The sequence below is a fragment of the Xenopus tropicalis genome, chromosome 6, assembly GCF_000004195.4.
Source record: "Xenopus tropicalis strain Nigerian chromosome 6, UCB_Xtro_10.0, whole genome shotgun sequence".
Classification (NCBI taxonomy): Eukaryota; Metazoa; Chordata; class Amphibia; order Anura; family Pipidae; genus Xenopus; species Xenopus tropicalis.
Genome location: NC_030682.2, coordinates 23,215,135 through 23,236,676, shown reverse-complemented (window position 1 = coordinate 23,236,676; position 21,542 = coordinate 23,215,135).

Genomic DNA, 21,542 nt, shown 5'->3' with positions numbered 1-21,542 from the left:
TAAAAACAAGATTTCCTACCAAATAAAGCCCCCTGTAAGCTGATAGTGTGCATAGAGGCCCCTAATAGACAATCTTAGCCCTTATTTGGCTCCTCCATCAACTTTTATGGTGCTTGTGTTGCTCTCCAAGTCTTTTCACATTTGACTGTGGCTCACGGGTAAGAAAGTTTGGGGACCCCTGGTTTAGGGGCTCAATGATCTTATTGTGGGGCCCAATAACTAGTCGGTAGTAGTTCATATAAATAGTAAAATATATAATGTGCTAATAAGTCAGACTTTTAATTGGGAGTAAGTTACGTAAATGATGTAAACGTAGGGGCCCAAAGATATATATCATTTAATTCTGTAACTAGCTCCCAATATAAACAGCGGACGTTACTCTATAATAAGCAGTTCATATAAATAGTTAAAATGAATGATTAATGTGCTAATAAGTCAGTCAGCTCATTGGGGGCAGTGGGATTTACCTTAAGTTTTTTAAACCATTGGTGGTGAGGGGCGTTTGCCTCTGTCTGTCCCTGTCACTTCTCTGCATTGTCTTTTGTTTATTATGCAAGTAGGTAAGTTCCGTATGTTTCCAGGCAGTTTTTGCAGAAGCTTCACAAATTGTGTAAGTTGTGCCGTAACGTTATACATAGTTTGTGCAACCAATCAGGTTACCTATTGTTTCTCCTACTCCCATGTAAAGCTGGCCATACACGGACCGATAATATCGTACGAAACCTCGTTTGGTACGATATTCGGTGCGTGTATGGCATGTCGGCGAGTCGACCAATATCGCAGGAAGCTGCTGAAATCGGTCGAATCGCCGATTGTCCAGGTTAGAAAATTTTGATCGGGCGCCATAGAAGGGGCCTGACCAAAATCTGCCGTCAGGGCTGAATCGGCAGGAGGTAGAAATCCTATTGTTTCTACCTCCTTATCTGCTGTTTCAGCCCTGACAGTGTGTGGCGGATCTGACGATGTTTCGTGCAAACATCGTCAGATCGCCACGTGTGTGGCCACCTTAACTATACTAAAGTACCCCCTCTCCTCCCCTGATGGCGGCCCTATCTGTAACCATGTTATGAGCTGGGGGGGGGGGTATGACCAAAGGTTGGACCTTCAAAAGGGGCTTCAGCTGAAAAAGTCTCCCTAAATCTTATTTTTTACCTATTACTAATGCTTTATTTTTGATATGCTGCAGTCTTCCTTCCATTGTCCTTCTCCCAGAGTACTTCCAAAATTCACTGTAAGCATTCGAAAGATGTATTAAAGATACTGTAAACATAGGGGCACATTTACTAATCCGCAAATCCGAAACCCGAATGGGAAAAAAACGGATTGGAAATGAATATTTTGCGATTTTTTCATTGCCGTCGCGATTGTTTCGTATTTTGCGCTACTTTTTTGTCACCATCCCTACTTTATCGTATTTTGCGCAATTTTTTCGTCGCCGTCGCGATTTTTTCGTATTGAGCTATTGTAAACGGCGGAAAAACCAATCTGAATTTTTCACGACGGCGACGAAAAAGTCGCGGAAAATGTACGATAAAGTCGTAACGGCGACGATAAAGTTGCGCAAAATACGAAACAATCGAGACGTCGACAAAAAAAATCGCAAAAATACCGATCATTATGAAAAAAACGCATTCGGACGATTTCGGACGTTCGTGGATTAGTAAATGTGCCCCATAGGGGCTGATTTATCATCGTTTGAATTTAATTCTCTCTTAAATATTTATTAAGCTAACAGATCACATTTGTTTAGAGACTTACTTATTGAAATTTGAGTTAGTGCATGTTTTCAATTTGAATAAACTCAAAAATTTCCCATTTTGCTTATTTATTAAGAAAAATTAGAATCTAAAAAACTTGACGAATAAAACTGAAAAAAAATCAAATGCCTCAAGTTCGTATTCTACTCATCGTTATTACAGGCTCTCAAACTAATTGTAAAATTTCTTACATTTTGCCTGGAACAGCTCTCACTGATTTCTACATGAACTCACAAGCTTGTAGATGTTGACGTCTGGACCTATTCTGGAAAATATACCCTATTTGTTATATGTCTTCGCTGTTGGGATTAAAGAGATACTGCCATGATTTTTATGGGGTACTTTTGATTTCTAAATTACACTGTTTACATAGCAAATAATTTGCTCTTGAACCAACAAATGTACAGTATTCCTTTAGCTGTAATATTGGTGTGTAGGTGCCATCTCAGTGCATTGTGCCTGAGTCTGAGCTTTCAGAAGGAGCCAGCGCTACACATTAGAACTGCTTTCAGGTAACCTATTGTTTCTCCTACTCCTATGTAACTGGAGGAGTCCCAAGCCGGACTTGGATTTCTTACTATTGAGTGCTATTCTGATACTTACTGGGAGCTGCTATCTTGCTCCCTTCCCATTGTTCTGCTGATCGGCTGCTGGGAGGGGGGGGGGATATTACTCCAACTTGCAGCGCAGCAGTAAAGTGTGACTGAAGTTTATCAGAGCACTGGCTGTGGCACCCTGGGAAATGAAGAATATGGCTAGCCCCATGTATCATTTCAAAATTATATCTGCGCTTTTGAAAAACCAATTTCAATGCAGGATTCTGCTGGAGAATGCTTTCCCATAACAGTATTCCTTTAAGCATAATTTGTCCTGACCAACCATTAAAATACAGGCCAGGAGGCAACCATCCCTTTATCAGAATTGACGTATGCCTTGAATTTGGCTACTGGCCTGGCATCAGTCATGGAACACTCAGTCCTTTGTACCATTCAGTGTGCAAGCTGCAGTTATCTATTTAACAAAAAGCATGACAGATACTAATTTGCAGTGACAGTTAGAGGAGGCAGTTTTTGCACTGTGTACTATTCTACTATAACTAATATAATATGGTTGGGAAGATTAATTTAAACATTGCAGAGCAGAGATGGGCATCAGTTGTTGTACAATATTATATACTCAATGGGCTGTCACACACATAAGTATCTGTTGCATTTCTGAGCAAATATCCCCTTGGGAGCTCAGCATACGTGGCGCATTGGATTCCAACATGGACAATTTGATTGAATAACCTCTCGGCACGAGGGGATGGCCTTGTGACATCAGATTTCCTCTGTCTTGTAGCTGCGGAGTTTCAGCATTTATTAAAGGAGAATGCAAGTCAAAATGTAAAAAGCATACTGCCCAATAGTCCTCCTATTGTTTAGTAAAAACGCCCCACCATTGGCTCACCTAATCATATATTTACTCAGTCACACTTACTTCACATTTTCTAGATCAGGCAGCCATCTCTAAAAAGGTATTCCCCCTTCCTTTCCCTCCTTGCTTCATACTGCACATGTTTCATTCCCTCCCCCCCTCCCCTCTGCCAGATCCGCTTCTGATTGGCTGGTGGGCATGTGTAGCTCAGAACAGGAGACAGGATCAAGTTACACACATGCTCAGAGAATAGGAAGGCTGCCGCTGGCACCTACAGGAAGGGGAGAGAGATTTCAGTGATGTCACTGTAGTCTTCACACTGCTGTAGGCTGCCAGCACCATATCTCAGAGAAGCAAGCAGGGATCTGGGAATTTAGATATGCAGTAAGTACTTAAAAAGAATGCCTTTAGACTTACTTTTAATTTATATTAACCTTTCATTGTCCAAAATAATACATTAACAACCAATATGGCAGTTTTCTTGAAAAACCTGTGTGGTTAATATAGTTATGGGACCTATTAGCCATGCTTGGGAATTGGGATTTTCTGGATAAGGGGGCTTTCCATTGTTTGGATCTCCATACCTTAAGTCTAACCTATTAGGATTCTTTTGCCCCCAAGTACAAGGTTCTGTTTTATTATTACAGAGAAAAAGAAAATAATTTTTACAAATATGAATTATTTGCTTGAAATAAAGTCTATGGGAGACGGCCTTTCCGTAATTCTGTGTTTTCTGGTTAACGATTAGGGATGCACCAAATCCAGGATTCCGTTCGGTATTCGGCCTTTTTCAGCAGGATTCAGATTCAGCAGAATCCAAAAAAAGCAGGGAAGTTGAAAATGTTTTGCTGCGCGCGTGGCAACATTTAACCCTTCTGAAACCTAATTAGCATATGCTAATTACTATTCAGATTTGGTTCATTATGCAGTCGAATCCTTTACGAAGGATTCGGCAGAATCCAAGAAAGTGGATTTGCTGCATCCCTACTCCTATACATCCTGTACCTTTAATACACAGACGATAGACTGCACTGTAAAACAGATTCTTTTAAATGTGGCTTAACAAAGTTCTAACTGCTTGATATTCTGCATAGTGTCCTTGTGTCACATGACTTATTGACATTATCAGAAAAATCTTAGCTGTATTTTAAAATATGAAGAATTAGAGATCACCTTGGAGCTCCATGAATTGTAGAAAGTAATTTGCCCATTGCCTTGTACACTTATATGGTTATAATACTCCTCTCTAATATCCTTATATTTCACAATGGGGTGGGCATTATTGCCTTTATTAAAGGACAACAACCAAACACAAATTAAGCTTTTTGAAAAGTAAACCTAATTCCCAGCAACTTTGCAATATGCATCAGTTAAAAATAAGCCCCACCCCCTGTTCCCCTGCTGATCTGGCTGGCTACTTTGAGACTCAAATAAATGTAACAGTAGTCACCTGTCCCTCAGCCTGCCTTCAGCCTGCATCCTCCCAATCCCACAATTCCCTGCACACGTGATGTCAATAAGGAAAGGAACATCCCAGTGCATTGTGGGTTATGTAGTTCCTGCATGCTGTCTGTAAGCTGTGGAGAAGTTGTTACAATGTGTAACATCAATGTTTTAGTCCCTCCTCCCCTGCCAGAATCTCAAATGATGCAGAAAAAGAAAAACTGTTTTGCAATTGGATTTCAGCATATACAAATGGTATTTATTCATATTTTTTGAAGGAACAGATTCGAGTGATAGGTATATTATGGGTTCTGTATTGTGTGGGGCTCTTTAACAAAGTTTGGTTTGGACTTCCCCTTTAATGACAACCATTTTGATATAATAACAAATGGGTTGTAGAGGAGAAACTGAAATATCTGGCAAATAAAAACAACAGATTGAGCTGATTGGTAAATTACGTGGCACTTACAGTGGCAGCCTTATCTCTGCGTTATAAAATAGAGATTTAAACTTAACTGTTGGTTCCATTTTTGTCAGAAATAATTTCTGGAGTTTTATATGAAAGGGTGGAGGGGGAAAGATTGATAGAGAAGAAAAGAAATGAAGGGTGCTTGAATCGTTCAAACCCTATGCCTGTCTCTCCTCCTAGCCCATCGTATGACCTTATCTTGCATGGGTTGGGATAAAGGGTTTCATACATACATGCTGGAATGTTGATAGATACAGACAGGTACATCATTTGCTGGATAGTTGTTTGCCAATTCACAAGTCACACCTGGATTTTCCCTACGCCTTGTTACTATAATACTAATGCTGGAAAAGCGAGTTTAATTGCTTTGGATTATTTTTCAATGAAAAATGAAGCACTGTGGAAGCACTGTGATTGACATCTTTTCTGGTGTGACCAAGTAACATGTGATTTAACCTGTTTTTGTGGGGAGTTTTCTGTAGAAAAGTCAAAAGATGGTGGGTTGCCATTGGGTGTGTCAATTCCCTAAAGCACATTTGATGATAACAGTGCTGACAGGAAAGTCTATATCAGGGATCCCTGACCGTTTTTTACTTGTGAGCGACTCAGTCATGAAGAAAGTTTTTTGGGGATGCCAAATAAGGGCTGTGATTGGCTATTGGTAGCCCCATGTCGACTGCTGGCCTGCAGGAGGCTCCGCTTGGATTAAAACTGTACCTGTCTCCAAGCCAGAAATTAAAAAATGGGCACCTACTTTGAGGCAACTGGGAGGAACATCAAAGGCAATGGTGAGCATCATGTCGGTCACATTGGGGATCACTGCTCTATATGGACTGTGTCAGCCAACTGTAGGCTGGAATAAAACAGCAGCAAATACCTTTACATACAGCTTTAGTTGGGACTTTGGGATGCAGATTAAATCACAATCTTGGGATTACAATCTTGGGCCTGAAACTATATGAAAATAAAATAATGTATAATAACTAGCAATTCAGCATGTGTCTCAGTGTATGCCAGCCAATGGGATTATATTACGATCGTCAGCAAGCCACAGTGTATAATGAAAGAATTGTGCTCCTCTTTAAACATTAAAGCAGGGTTGCCCAAACTCTTTCAGCCATGACCCCATAAAAATGTTCAGATTTTACTGGACCCTCAGAGAAACAAAGAATGTACTGCAAGCCCAGTGGGTGGCACTGTACAAGATAATGGCCATTTGTCTCAAGAACTATAAAGGGATATGACTGCTTTGCCTTGTATTAGTCAGAAGAAAATCTTACATACAATGCAAATCATACATCAATTATATTGATCTGCTTAGAATTCCTGTCCCCCATCCCCCTCCAAGTTATCCAGTAACCCTTCCAGGGGCCCCAACTTGCAGAGTAATGCAGATTTATAGCATTCTGAGGTTTTTAATTTCAATTTGTTCCTTCCTCTGTAAAAAGAAGATTTGTTACTGTTTGCTGTACAACAGAGCTGTGACTGCTAAAATGTGGAACCTACTCAACAGTGGCAAAACCATAACATCCATAGGTTGTCAGCTTCATGTTAACTTCATGTTCAGCTGAAATTAACAGCTTTATTAAGGTGGCCACACTGGCTGATCTTTGGGAGGCCACACTGGCTGATCTTTGGGAGGCCACACTGGCTGATCTTTGGGAGGCCACACTGGCTGATCTTTGGGAGGCCACACTGGCTGATCTTTGGGTGGCCACATTGGCTGATCTTTGGGTGGCCACACTGGCTGATCTTTGGATGGCCACACTGGCTGATATTTGGGTGGCCACACTGGCTGATCTTTGGGTGGCCACACTGGCTGATCTTTGGGTGGCCACACTGGCTGATCTTCGGGTGGCCACACTGGCTGACCTTAAGGTACCTGACTAAACATATGCTGTATGGTGCTGTATGAATGTCCATACACAGTTATTGTCCATTTTGGCTGATGGCCCAAATGTTTGGATCTGACAAGAAGAGGAGCTACAGCTACTTTTGCTTCCTCATCTGCTGAAGTATCGTGCATTTTAAATTTGGATGAATCATTGGCTATCATATAGGATAAAAGGATAGTCTGTCAAAACTGATCCTCAAAATGGCATACATAACGGAAGGTAGAGCAGTAATGGCTGAAATCGACCATACTACCCAACTAAATCTGATCGTTTATGGTTAGCTTTAGCCACCATAAGCTGTTGCAGAAATGTGAAGGTATAAGCCAACCTTGTCCTGCAGATATCTGGAGAAACATTCCCTTGTGCCATACAAACATATGCAACATCAACAAAGTTATTTAATAGAAACTTATACATTTGCTCTGTGATGCAAATGACAATGTCACATTAGCTCTGCATAGGCCTAACCTTTACATCTGTAGTGAAAATATGACCCACGTTTTCATGTAAATGTTCAATTTTGCCACATTGTATTTTTAAATAAAATCCATTATTTCATTATTGACTTTTCTAGTCTATTTATAAACCATCCAAAATGAATTCTTGAAAGAACATGTTGTTGAACACCATTCTTCACTACAGAGATTCTCAAACCCATTAGGGCTCATTTACATAGTGCAGGGCAGAGTGAAAAGTGCATTAAAATTGTGGAAATTGCCTTTTTTCACATGTGCCATAACCTGTGAATCTCGGTGCCCTAAAATGTAGCAAATACAGGTATGGGACCTGTTATGCAGAATGCTCTAGACCTGGGTTTTATGGATAAGGGATCTTTCTGTAATTTGTCTCTCCGTGCTTTAAGCTTACTAAAAAATAATTTAAACATTAAATAAACCATATAGGATTGTTTCAAATCTATGGAATCATTATGTGTTTGTTGTGATCAGCTACAGGGCACTGTTTCATAATTACTGAGAAAAAGGACATTTTGAATTATTTTGATGGATTATAATGAAGTCTATGGGAAATCACCTTCCTGTCATTTGGAGCTTTATGGATAATGGGGTTTTGGATAACTGAGCCCATATCTGTACAGTGGTGCTGTGTTCAGTTGTGCTGAATCCATGAAGGGCAGGAAGAGGCACATAGCCCTTCCCTCTCCTTCCAAAAGCAGCAGAATCTCATACTTACCAGTAGGGACTGGGCTGCCTTTCTCTCACTCTTCCAGTCCAGCACTAGGTGCAGAACACAGACTCCAGATGCAAGTTCTTTTTGGATGGCATTTTTTTTTTGTTTTGGGTAAACTGAGCAAAGTGTTTTCCAACTCATTGACAGTACAATAAATCAGGGATCCCCAAGTTTTCTTACTCATGAGCCACACTCAGATGTAAAAAGTGTTGGGGAGCCCCACAAGCATGAAGTAAGTTCTTTGGGGATGCCAAATAAGTGCTGTAATTGGCTATTTGGTAGCCCCATGTGGGCTGCTGGCCTGCAGGAGGCTCTGCTTGGAGTAAAATTGTCTCTGTGCCAAAACTTGTCTCCAAGCCAGAAATATTAAAATGGCACCTGCTTTGAGGCCACTTGGAGCAACATCAAAGGGGGTGGTGAACATGTTGCCCCTGAGCCACTGGTTGGGGATCACTGCAATAGATGAAGAAAATTACCCAATCTATATAGAGCAATGTAGAAAGTATATATTAATAGTATTCTGCTATTTTAGTGTAGTTTGTAGATTAGCCAATAACGTTTTACATTTCTTTGCAAAATTGAAAACATAAAAAAAAAACTGGTAGATAAATTTCAGCCAGACCAGGCGGTGCAGGAACACGCCCTCTGACACAAGCCTCAATGTCAACTTATAGATTTAAGCAGCAAATAACTAATGAATTAAATACCTTGCATATATTTACCGTGTCATTTAGAGCTATTCTAATATCAGGCCCACAAATGAGAAGTGCCAATGTAGCCAGACTATGAAAGAGCCATCCATGCATTCCATTCGCTCACAATCCCCATTCATAAGCGGGCAGATGTGGTATGAATCCAGCTTCCTCATGACTAGTGTCCTGTCACTGGCAGGATTGATTGTGTTCCAGCTTCTATACAAGGCACTATCAAAGGCGTCTTTGTCAGATGGACTGCGTCTGCTGATTTGTACAATCCACATCAAATTAGATTTAAAAAATTGAAATGCATTTTTATTAAATGTTGAAAGTGCCTACAGCCTTGGCGAGATAATAGCAGCTGATAGTATAAGAAGTAAAATTTCCAGGCTAGGCTGAGATACATCCCATAGGCTTTCCTTGCAGATATCATGGAATCTCTCTGTTGGGTAGCTCAGTCTTGAGAGGAGTCCTTGTTTTCTAGTAGCTGCTCATCATCATTTCCAAACCCAAAGGTCATTGTAGCCATCAGACTGGGAGTGTTTCTTGGTAAGTGATATATATATATATATATATATATTTTATTTTTTTTTAAACTTGCTAGTTCAGTTTCACATTTGTTGAACGCTCTTTTGGTTCCTTTTTCTCGGCCTGTTTGGAGGATGTTGTATATTGAGCTGCAAGCCACTTTTGTTGATCACAGTTAATAAATTGACCCTAAGCACACCTAAACTGTACGAAGTTTATCAGTCCAAGCAAAATTGCTCACAGGTCCAACATTTAATTCAAGTTATACCATGTCATTGAACCCTGGTCCTATATACATCAAAAGGAACAAAAAGGTGGGTGGGGCCAATGTATTTAGCACATCTGAATATACTTTTAACATGTTATGCAGTGGCATAACTTGGAACCCACAATCCCTGAACCAGCACTTGGTGTATATGCACTGATTCGGGAATGGGGATTGCAGGGCAGCCTTACCAAACACACATGTCTGTTGATTAAAGTGCAAATGTGCCAATGTTATTGCTTCATTCTCTTAAAAATATGAGTGCTCAAATCTTTTCCATGCAAACCTGTGTAGGTGTAGGTAATATCACACTCTGGCTGAATCAGCTACTCACCAGATGCATATATAGCCAGGCCCAACATCAACCTTTCATCGGGGACCTTCTGTGTATCCTGTGTGGATACCCACTGAAAACAAAGTGTCCCAAAATAGTGTAATAATGTTTTTAATAAGAAATAATTAGAAACCCAAATGGGATACTCACAAACAGAGATTCATATAAGCATTGAATAAATGTTTCTAAAATCCTGGAAACTTCTGAGATCCTCTAGGCGTTTCACATGGTGCACTATGCTTCCTATAGTCACCTATACCACATGGCTTTAAAAATGCTGTCTTTATGTCTCCTAACTATGATGCAAAGTATCAGGCTTATTCAGCATTGATTCCCCAACTGAATCATCACTGTGCGCCTCTCCTACTGTATGCAATATCACTTGTTCCTGTGTATCAAGCCTCACTTTCATCTGCACCTTTCCAATCCAATATCACTTGTTCACTTAAGGGAATGAATCAATAATATTGTTACATTTGCACTTTAATCTACTTTATTGAAGGTACTGCACCAGTGGTTTCTTTTCTGCGCTTCCCTACAAATTGCTGGTTTTACTCGGAGGATCTGGCAGATTGAATCAATTTGGGGAGCTGCAATCAAGCTATTATACCACAGTACAGCGCTGAATGAAGTTTCTAATGCCTGTCTGTTGGCCCCTTATGACGATGGTGTCCACTTCCCTATGGTTACCTCACTGATGTTATAGCTATAGATGGACCTTGGTTGCTAAGGTAATTGTGACGTAGCAACCAGGTAGTAGGTGAAATTCCAAGCCTCAGAGCTACAGAAACAAAAATGTCAATAATTTAGAAACCAAAAAATAATGACCAACTACAACATACTCAAGGTGAATTTAAGCCAAGCATATGCATGACTTGGAAAAAAAGGTTCCATTTGACTGTGCTTAGCAGGATCTTCAAGTGGCACAACTATTGCAGGACACAGGAGAGAAGACACAAATGACCCCACGCTATATAGGCAGATGCACTTTGGAAAGAAAACAACCGATAAGGAAAATACAATTACTTGTAATTGATTGGCCCTGTAGGTATGTATACAACCGTGTCTTAAGGAAGCTGTACACATTAAGATCCGCTCGTTTGGCAACCTTCTCCCAATATGCCCACCTAAGGTGGGCAATATTGGGCTAATTTGATCATTTGGCCCTAGGGCAATAGGCGCCGTTGGACCAAGGACCACATTAATGAGCCTCTCCCCGCCCAAGATCGCAGGCATGCACATCTATTTAGCTCATATACGGAGCACCGGGGATAGGACACGCTGAAGTTTTCTGTGTACGTGAGCAAAGTATAGGTGCGGCGGGGTGGCATACCGCCTCTAATTTTGTGCCACCCTAGGCCCGGGCCTTTGTGGCCTCCCCACAAATCTGGGCCTGTCAACAACTTACCAAGAGGAGCAAGCTTAATAGTAAGTTATATTATGAATTTCTGTAGTGTTTACAACGTATCGAGGGGGGCAGACAAATGGTAAGATATTCAGATGTGTTGGGTCAGCAAACTAGCCGCCATGATATTATTGTTGATGCCCTAGCACGCAAGACCCACCTTGCTAGTCTGCAACAATGACTGTAAATTCCGCTTCTACCTTCAAATAATGGTCACTGCTCATTTTCGCACTTGGTTTAGCCCAGACGGGGCAATTTGCTTCATTGGTTCCAGTTGCTTGCAGTGTTAAAATACCTTGTACACATTCTAAAATAGAGTTTGTTCAACTTAGAATCACTTGCAAACCTGATGAGGCTTGATGGGACTTCCTCTTCTTTATACATGCCAGAAGCCCCTGCCAAGTCTAATTACAGCCTGATCTAAATGATTTGTGGGACAAGATATATGTACCTCCAGGAAGGGAGGAAAGCAGCTCATATTAGTGCTGGATAAACAAAATAGCTATATATTCATGTTGCACATAATAATAGTGTGCTGGTCTGTAAATCACTGAATAAAGCCTTTGGTCTCCATTGTATCCTACCTATTTACAGCATTACATTATTTTTTTAGGAACAAATAAAACTATATATATATGTGTGTGTGGGAACATATAGGGTTAACAATCCCTATAGTTTGAAACCCTACACTTCCTTCTTTTACTGATACTGGAAGAGACCAATGTAACATTTTTCTATTTACATATTGCACTTTATTGGCCCATAGTTAGACCACTCCCTACCACACTCTAACATCTAGCAAAGGGGTGGATTTTCCTCTTTGGCCAGCATCTGTTGAACCAGGTGGATGTTCCACTGAGCCTGGGATCAACAAAGCCCCAGTACAGCCATCTTACCTCAGAGGGATCTTTACCTTTGGAGAAGTTGGGAAGCAGAGACCCTGTGAACGAGGATTAGCTAATGCAGGATAGATCTATGTAATAGCACTTTCTAGGAAAGTGAGATAGCTTTATTTAGAAAGAGCAGCTTTCTGGCTCCAACCAGGAGGGATACCTGGGAGTATTCTCCTTTACAGGCTCTGCTGCCTTAAGGTGGCCATACATGGTAAGATCCACTTGTTTGGCGAAGTCGCTAAACGAGCAGATCATCTCCCGATATTCCCACCTACAGAGGGCTAAATCGTGCTAATAGGCACCATTGGATTGAGGGCCACATCAACAAGCAGATGTGGTCCTCAATCCAATGGAAAATCAAACCAGCATGATCGAGATCTAGCCAAGTTTAGGGCAGATCTTGATCAGGTAGGCCCATTGGGGGAGCCATACACGGGCAGATAAGCTGACAAATGGGTCTGAAGGACCTATGGCCACCTTTAGTGAAGGGACCACAGCAGTGACAAGAGTATCAGGTATAGCTTGTTCTCCATGATCCAGGTCTGCTGTATGGGATCCAGACTACTAGAGGTAGAAACCCTAAGGACTTTGTTACAAACCAGACTACTCTCCACAGTTGTGCCGCTCAATTCTGCTTGTACTTACTGTATTTTTCCTGTGGATCATGGACAATAAAACCAGTTCTGTTTTCAGTTTATGTTAAGTTAGTAAATGATACACTAATATTTCCCTAGATAGAATCTAAAAGAATTTGACAAATAGGGATGCACTGAACCCAGTTTTTTGGGTTCGGCTGAACCCCTGAATCCACCCTGAAAGATTCGGGCGAATACTGAACTGAATCCAAATGCTAATTAGCATTTGCTAATTTATGTTCATTGGGATTTGGTTCGGCCAGGACCGTGGATTTGGCCGAAACCGAACCCTGCCAAAAAAGGCCAAATCCTGGCCGAATGCCGAACTGAACCCTGTATTCAGTGCATCCCTACTGACAAATGATGTATTAGAGAAACTCTAAAGGGTTAATTTTTCATGTGCTACCGCCAGGCCCGGATTTGTGGAAAGGCCACAAAGGCCCGGGTCTAGGGCGGCACAAGTTTAGGGGCGGCATGCCGCCCCGCCATAACAGTTTTTTTAAATTTGGCTCCCATACGGAGCAGTCGGGACCTCTCCCCACTGCTCCGTATGGGAGTTTAAATGTGCGTTTGCGCATTCGCATTGATCGCGCATGCGCACTGGGGGGATAGGGCGCCGCGCGATTGCGCATGCGCACTCGTGGGGGGGCGGGGGCGGCCTCGGGGCGCCGACAAGTTAAATCCGGCCCTGGCTACCGCTAAAGAATCTAAATAATCAGACGCAGCCATCACTTGCACCGTGAAGATGTGAATTGACTTCAAACTGCCTTCAGAACAATTGTGTCTGATTTGCAACAAAGTGCGCAGCCACAGTTGTGTTAATTGTATCAGACACAACTACGTCTACCATTGGTGATTACGGATTTATAATTTGGGGGGGGTCCATTTTTATAGTGTGGCTAATTCTGTTGGCGTTTAGTTTTAAGAGCCTGTGCACAGAGCATAGGTCCATTTTATATGTGATATATAACGAAGGCGACAGAACAGCACAGGCCTGGGTTTGCGGCTTACTGGATTCTTCCATTTCAGAATGTTTGCTTGGAAATACGATTGTGCCAACTGACACAGAGATCGCTGACAGAGGAAAAGCAGTTTCACAGCAAAATAATGAACCTAGGTGGTTTAGCGGAGAGCCCAATTGAAGAGACATCAAACAGGAATGCAATGATGTATTAAAACCACAGAAATAACAGATGTTCCTGTAACTAAAGCAGCAATGTAAAAAGAAGAAATCTATGGAAAACAAACCGTTAGTTAAAGGTCAGATTTACACTAACATGAGTGACGAAAAAGGGGGTGTTTGCCTACAATGTTCTGCATTAAGGTTAATCATATTACGGAAAGCTAACATGTAGCCTTACGCCAGTGCATTCATAGAGGCACTTCAGTTTCATTGCCTTACTGCTAGGAATATTACTGTGGTCAGATGCAAGATCTTGTGCAGACGTCACTTTGGTGCTCTGTACCTGCTCAGTCAAGGGCTGGTCTTTTCTGTTCAGCTGTTCACACATTACAGTAAAATGAAAAATACTGAGACTGAGAAAGGAGGGAGAGAGTCAAATTGCAATTGTATGTGACCTTCGTGTTGTGGTATAGATTTTCCAATACAAATGGCAACTCGTACTACAATATCTCTGCACTGGTGGGGGTGCCTACAGCAAAAAAGGCTATACAGGGTCTGATTATTTATATAAAGCAAGACTGTCTAAACTGTGGCCCTTCAGCTTTTGTTAAGCACAACGGCCAGCAACTACCAGAATCCCATTGGGCAACACAAAACTATACCTGCTATCCCACAGCGACAGTATCTTCCCAAAAGCTATTATCCCACTGCTACTATAGGCACCATCTCTCCCTACTATACCTGCTATCCCACAGCCCCAGTCCCTTCCCAAAAGCTATTATCTCACTGCTACTATAGGCACCATCTCTCCCTACTATACCTGCTATCCCACAGCCCCAGTCCCTTCCCAGAGGCTATTATCCCCCCACTGCTACTATAGGCACCATCTCTCCCTACTATACCTGCTATCCCACAGCCCCAGTCCCTTCCCAGAGGCTATTATCTCCCCACTGCTACTATAGACACCATCTCTCCCTACTATACCTGCTATCCCACAACGACAGTATCTTACCAAAGGCTATTATCCCACTGCTACTATAGGCACCATCTCTCCCTACTATACCTGCTATCCCACAGCCCCAGTCCCTTCCCAGAGGCTATTATCCCACTGCTACTATAGGCACCATCTCTCCCTACTATACCTGCTATCCCACAGCCCCAGTCCCTTCCCAGAGGCTATTATCCCCCCACTGCTACTATAGACACCATCTCTCCCTACTATACCTGCTATCCAACAATGACAGTATCTTCCCAAAGGCTATTATCCCCCCACTGCTACTATAGGCACCATCTCTCCCTACTATACCTGCTATCCCACAGCCCCAGTCCCTTCCCAGAGGTTATTATCCCCCACTGCTACTATAGGCACCATCTCTCCCTACTATACCTGCTATCCCACAGCCACAGTCCCTTCCCAGAGGCTATTATCCCCCCACTGCTACTATAGGCACCATCTCTCCCTACTATACCTGCTATCCCACAGCCACAGTCCCTTCCCAGAGGCTATTATCCCCCACTGCTACTATAGGCACCATCTCTCCCTACTATACCTACTATCCCACAGCCACAGTCCCTTCCCAGAGGCTATTATCCCCCACTGCTACTATAGGCACCATCTCTCCCTACTATACCTGATATCCCACAGCCCCAGTCCCTTCCCAGGGGCTATTATCCCCCCACTGCTACTATAGGCACCATCTTTCCCTACTATACCTGCTATCCCACAGCCACAGTCCCTTCCCAGAGGCTATTATCCCCCCACTGCTACTATAGGCACCATCTCTCCCTACTATACCTGCTATCCCACAGCCCCAGTCCCTTCCCAGAGGCTATTATCCCCCCACTGCTACTATAGGCACCATCTCTCCCTACTATACCTGCTATCCCACAGCCCCAGTCCCTTCCCAGAGGCTATTATCCCCCCACTGCTACTATAGGCACCATCTCTCCCTACTATACCTGCTATCCCACAGCCCCAGTCCCTTCCCAGAGGCTATTATCCCACTGCTACTATAGGCACCATCTCTCCCTACTATACCTGATATCCCACAGCCCCACTCCCTTCTCAGGGGCTATTATCCCCCCACTGCTACTATAGGCACCATCTCTCCCTACTATACCTGCTATCCCACAGCCACAGTCCCTTCCCAGAGGCTATTATCCCCCCACTGCTACTACAGGCACCATCTCCCCTACTATACCTGCTATTTCACAGTCTCATTCTCTACCCAGAAGTTATTTGTCCTTTGCTACTATACCACAGTCTTCCTACCTCCTTGCTGCTCTGCAAGGCCACAGGAAACGCAAGCTTCAGGACAGCCACCTCTTTTGGACCCACCCTAGAGTCAGTCCTATCTCTCTTACCAGGCATTTTCAAACTTCTTTTTAGCCAGGTCTCACATGGTTATCATTATCAACAACCTGTGTTTGCATTGCCTGCCCATCTTTAACTAGATTTATAAAAAAAAAAACAAAAAAAAACTAGCATAACAGATAATATTTGGCAGCTACTAACTAACCATTCATGTGGAGCCTCAGTGGAGTTGCATGCAAACCCCACAGTTTGAAAAGCATCTAAAAAAAAAAAAGCATTTAGTTTTAAAATAACATTTAAGCAGTCCCCTACTGGCAATCTGTGGATTCTGGCAATTGCCAGAGGGGCTGCTGTAAGATGCCACAGACAGTCACTATTTATTGGGCTGGTGGGGGGCTGTTTGGGCCTCTGTGTACATGAAATGCCGGGGCCCATGTTGAATCCCAGTCCAGGTCTGCATTTAATATACAGCTGTGCTGTTAGGAGATGCAGCCATAGAACAAAATAGTAGCACTGACAGCGGCTGAACTGCAAGGACAGGAAGAGACCAAACAGCTTTCTCTTATTAACTTTTGTGTTTTATTTATTCTCCTTTTTTCACTCTTGATTTGAGCTGTGTTTACTGTTATACAGGTATGGGACCTGTTATCCAGAATGCTTTGGACCTGTTATCCAGAATACTTGGACATGTTATCCAGAATGCTCGGGACCTAGGATCTACTAAAAATGCATATAAACATTACATAAACCAATAAATAGGATTGTTTTGCCTCCAATAAGGATTAATTATATCTTAGTTGGGATCAAGTACAAGGTACTGTTTTATTATTACAGAGAAAAATTAAATCATTTTTAAAAATTTGAGTTGTTTGATTAAAATGGAGTCTTTGGGAGACAGCCTTCCTGTAATTCATAGCTTTCTTAATAATGGGATTCAGGATATCATATCCTATACATGTACAGCAAAATTAAGCTGAGAATGTAGGATTACCTCCCTTTTGCTGTGCCCAGTGTGGTGCCATGTATTTCCTCTACACGCCATCTGAAAGTTGTTTTGGGTGGGGGGAATTTATATAAATGTAACTTTTTATTACATTAAAAAATTTAGGAAGTATTAACAAACATGTATTGTCAGCTGAGGCACTTTCTGAATGTATATTAGTTTAATTCCATTAAAAAAGAAAACATAATACTTAAAATAAAAGTGGCGTGTGCAGGTGGCATGACAAGGAGCAGTACCGATGCACGTAGGTCTGTATTGCTTATCTGAAAAGGAACTAGAACCCCACTCTGATAACAACCTGTGGTGTGCTGATACACAAGATATGATCAGATGCACAAGGCTCTTCAAGGCAGGTGCCGTGACAGTCTCAGCAAACGATTGGGCTGCCTTTCCCTTGATTCTGGGTGTGCCAGTCACGTTGCCTTCTTTCTTGTTAGAGCATTTATGTGCCGTCCCACTCTTACATATAGTTACATATAGTTACATAGGGTTGAAAAAAGAGTCCATCAAGTTCAACCCTTCCAAGTAAACCAAGCACTCTGTATGCCATACCACTCATCTTGCCCTCTGTCTGGGCACAGTCCATTTGTGGACAATGAATGACTCAGTTTGCCCTGTGTCTGTTCCTACACAACTGATAGTGGCAAGGGAAGGTCAGTTAAATAATCACTGGTGTCCCCGTTCCTTGAGAACATGGGTCATAACAGTATGACCTGCAACACCATAGGCCACTATCTACAAGACGGAGACCTAAAAACCCCAAGCCCTCCACCCTTACTAAGCTACAGTACCTAACCCTTACAGCCCAAACCGATGGGTCCTACAATAAAGACTAACTTTTCCTTGTGACCCATGACTAGGGCCAGAACTAGGGGAAGGCAGAAGAGGCATGGGCATAGGGCACAACAGTGAGGCTGGGTATATTCTTGCAGTCCCCTAGTGTCGAGCCCTTTTCTATACTTGGCATACTGAATCGATTTGATGCACAAGTCACAGGTGGTGGAGTATTGGGGAAATCGTAGGCGGGTCATGATGTTAATTGGGATATGGTGATGGGGAGGCAGGTAACCCCACAGGGGTGGAGCTATGGCACATCAGGCAGCCAAAGAGTTGATCGAGGGGAGTTCAGGGAAGGAAAAAAGTAAGATTGGGGAAGGTCAAGGGCTTAGGTGGGTGGGCCAGGAGCTAAGTTTAGGTATATTACAAATTTACAAGCAACTATATTGCTATATAAGCTGAATCATGGTTTCTCTCGCATGAAGCTACCCAACTAATCCAAACAAAAAGCCAAAGCTTTTGATTGCTTTTTTACCATATTCCCAACAGTAATTCCACGAATATGTATACACCTGATGCAACACTTTTGATACTACAGCTGGTTTGGGAGAATTTTGATAAACTTTTGCACCAATTTTTAGTGATTTTTATTTAAGCAGTGGCTGGAGGGCCCAGTCTGAAAGCCAGGCCTGATAACATTTTGAAGGCTATTCCCAAATAAAGTAATTCCCCAAGGGGCCATACATAGGCAGATAATTCCCCATGTTATAGGAAACAGTGACTGGTGATTTCATGTGTTCAGACTGGGTTAACACCTTTTCTAGAAAAAATCACTAGGCTTCCTATATTTTTATTTTTCTTCCCTATTAATAACTACGATTGCTATCTCTTGCCATCTCTAACTCTGGGCTGGGGAGAGTCCTGTCCAGTCTTCCTAATTGGGAAAACTGGGCAGGCAGTTTTGACCTAGACAGCACTTCTCAAAACTAGGCTGTCCGGGTCAAACCCAGACAGGTGGCAACCCTATTAATAACATTCAAACCAAGCATCATTTTACTAGCCAGGCTGGCAAAACACCAGCCAGGTGGCACACCTGTGATGATCAATACCAACCCTATAAATATGGCTCTTGATAAGCATTTTTCAGCTGTTAATGCTGTAATACCCACTTTCAGGCTGAAGACCACCAGTTCTGGGTAGCACTGTTTCCCAAACTGAAGGGCTGAGGCTCAGAGCAATGGAGGGGTTCAGCATGAAAGATATTTTGGGAAAATTGTAGGTTAAATGCTTATATACTATTGTGGACAGCCTCAGAAGTTGGAGAGTGGCTATAGCTGCCATATTTTCACATTTATGTTACATTTTCTTGACCTAGGGTGGGCCTATCCAAATGCTGGAAAGGAAGCATTAAACTAAAAACTCTAATGACATCTGATGACTGGTGACAGGTGGTTTCCATTAAAGTCAAAGGGAGGCAGCAAGGGTGGTTACACGAGCTCCTCCCATGCTACAGGACCACCTCTCCCCCTCCCCTCCGAGGCATCCCAAAGCAGTGGCTGGAGGGCCCAGTGTGAAAGCCAGTCGGGGTGACATTTGAAAAGAATGCCAGTTTATCCTACATATTGGAGGAAAGCCGGCACACTCAGTTAGGGTAAGATTATGGCTGCACTCTTATTTTTTGCCCTAAATAGCCTTGGAACTGTGGCTTAATGCCTGATGGAACAGTGGTTTCATATGAGTGTGACTTTGTTATGAGCTAAGAGTGGCTGACCAAGAATTGGACCTCAGAGTACAGGGCTTATAACTGAAAACACTGTGGTAGACCAACACTGTCCCATTTATTCTACTCACAAGTATCTTAAATATAAAATATATATTCCATATGAATCAAGTCCCTGCTTCAGTGAAACTTACATTCTAAGGTCCCTTTACATTCAATCACAGTTCTCCCATCAGTTTTATCAGGAGCCAGTTGCAGAGCAATGCACAGAGGTACGGGTAGAACAAACAAACTTGAAGAGGGAAAAAGGGCCAAGGCCACAACTGAACTCAGAAGCCCAGTATTGCAGGACACAGAATTTATTATTATTTCAAATAGTACAACCACCCTTGGCCTGTAGGGGGTGCTTTTTGCAGAGCCAGATTTAAGTTGACCAGCCATTTCATTGTTATGGCTAGCATTTGAGCATAAGGAGGCCCAAAAAATTAAGTCCTAAAGGATGTCCAAAGCTGCAATCCCTCAGCTGATGTTAAACTACATTTCCCAGCAACCCCAGAAAGAGACATACACACATTTTTTTCAGCTCTGATGTACACTGGGGGGGTACTTAGAGAAATTGCCTCCTTTTATGTACCCTTAAGGCAGGTGGGCTGCAGGTTGGACATCTAAATAAGAGAGACGGTTTCGGCTTTATGTGGTGCTTCCTGCTGCATTTGGTGGACTTTCCGTGTTGCAGTTTCTGTTGCTTCACATCATTCACTTCCCCTTGACTGTGGAAAATCAGTGATGAATTGCAGGGAGGGAGGGGGTGAGCAGGCAGTGGGCCCCTCCCCACCTGATTACGTGCCTGGCAGGTGGGCTGCAGCCCTGGCAAAGGATGCTCTTGTCATACTGTGTCACCCAGGGAAGGGGGGAGAGCTCCTCCTGGTCAAACCACTTCAGCCCCCACTTCCCTCTCCTTTATTTACACATGATGGTGGGTACCAGTGAAGGAAGGGGTGAGCTGAATGCCCACTGTGTGCCAAAGGCAGTGTGATACCCCCATGAGTGCGAGCCCCACAACTCCCCACTGAGTCCCGTTATAAACTGCAGTGCCTGTTGCAAGCTCACCGGCTACAGCCAAGCTGTGTTTGCATCACTGCCAGAGCCAACAGGACCCTTGGCAATGTGAGCTAATACGCTGAGCCAGCTGCCAGCTGCCCGTGTCTAACTTCCTTCCCCTGCCAACGTGCCGCGCCCCTTGGCTGTGCCCACCTAGGCAGGCAACATCAGACTGGCAACCGAATAGGAGGGGAAGAATGTCAGGATGGGGGGGGGGGGCGTGAAATCCTGGCACTAACTGTTCCGATAGCAGGGAGCTTTAAAGGGGGCAGGATGGAATGTAACAAGACAAAATGTCTTTTGCTCTTAACTAGGGCAAACATCTCCATCGCTGCTGCAGAACCTCTTGGGAAGTAGAACTGTCCCACACCTCAACAGCAGGGATTACGTTACCGAATGAGCTCCACTTGCTTTCCAGATGGGGCTGCTTCTTCCACTGTAATATGGTCTCCGCCCCTCAGTTAACCCTACAGTTGCTGCAGAACCTCTTGGGGATCCAACCCACTTACAAGACCTAGTCCCTGTAAAATGGGCTTGGCTCAGGTTAATAAGTCCCTTTAGCTGCTACGGAACCTCTTGAA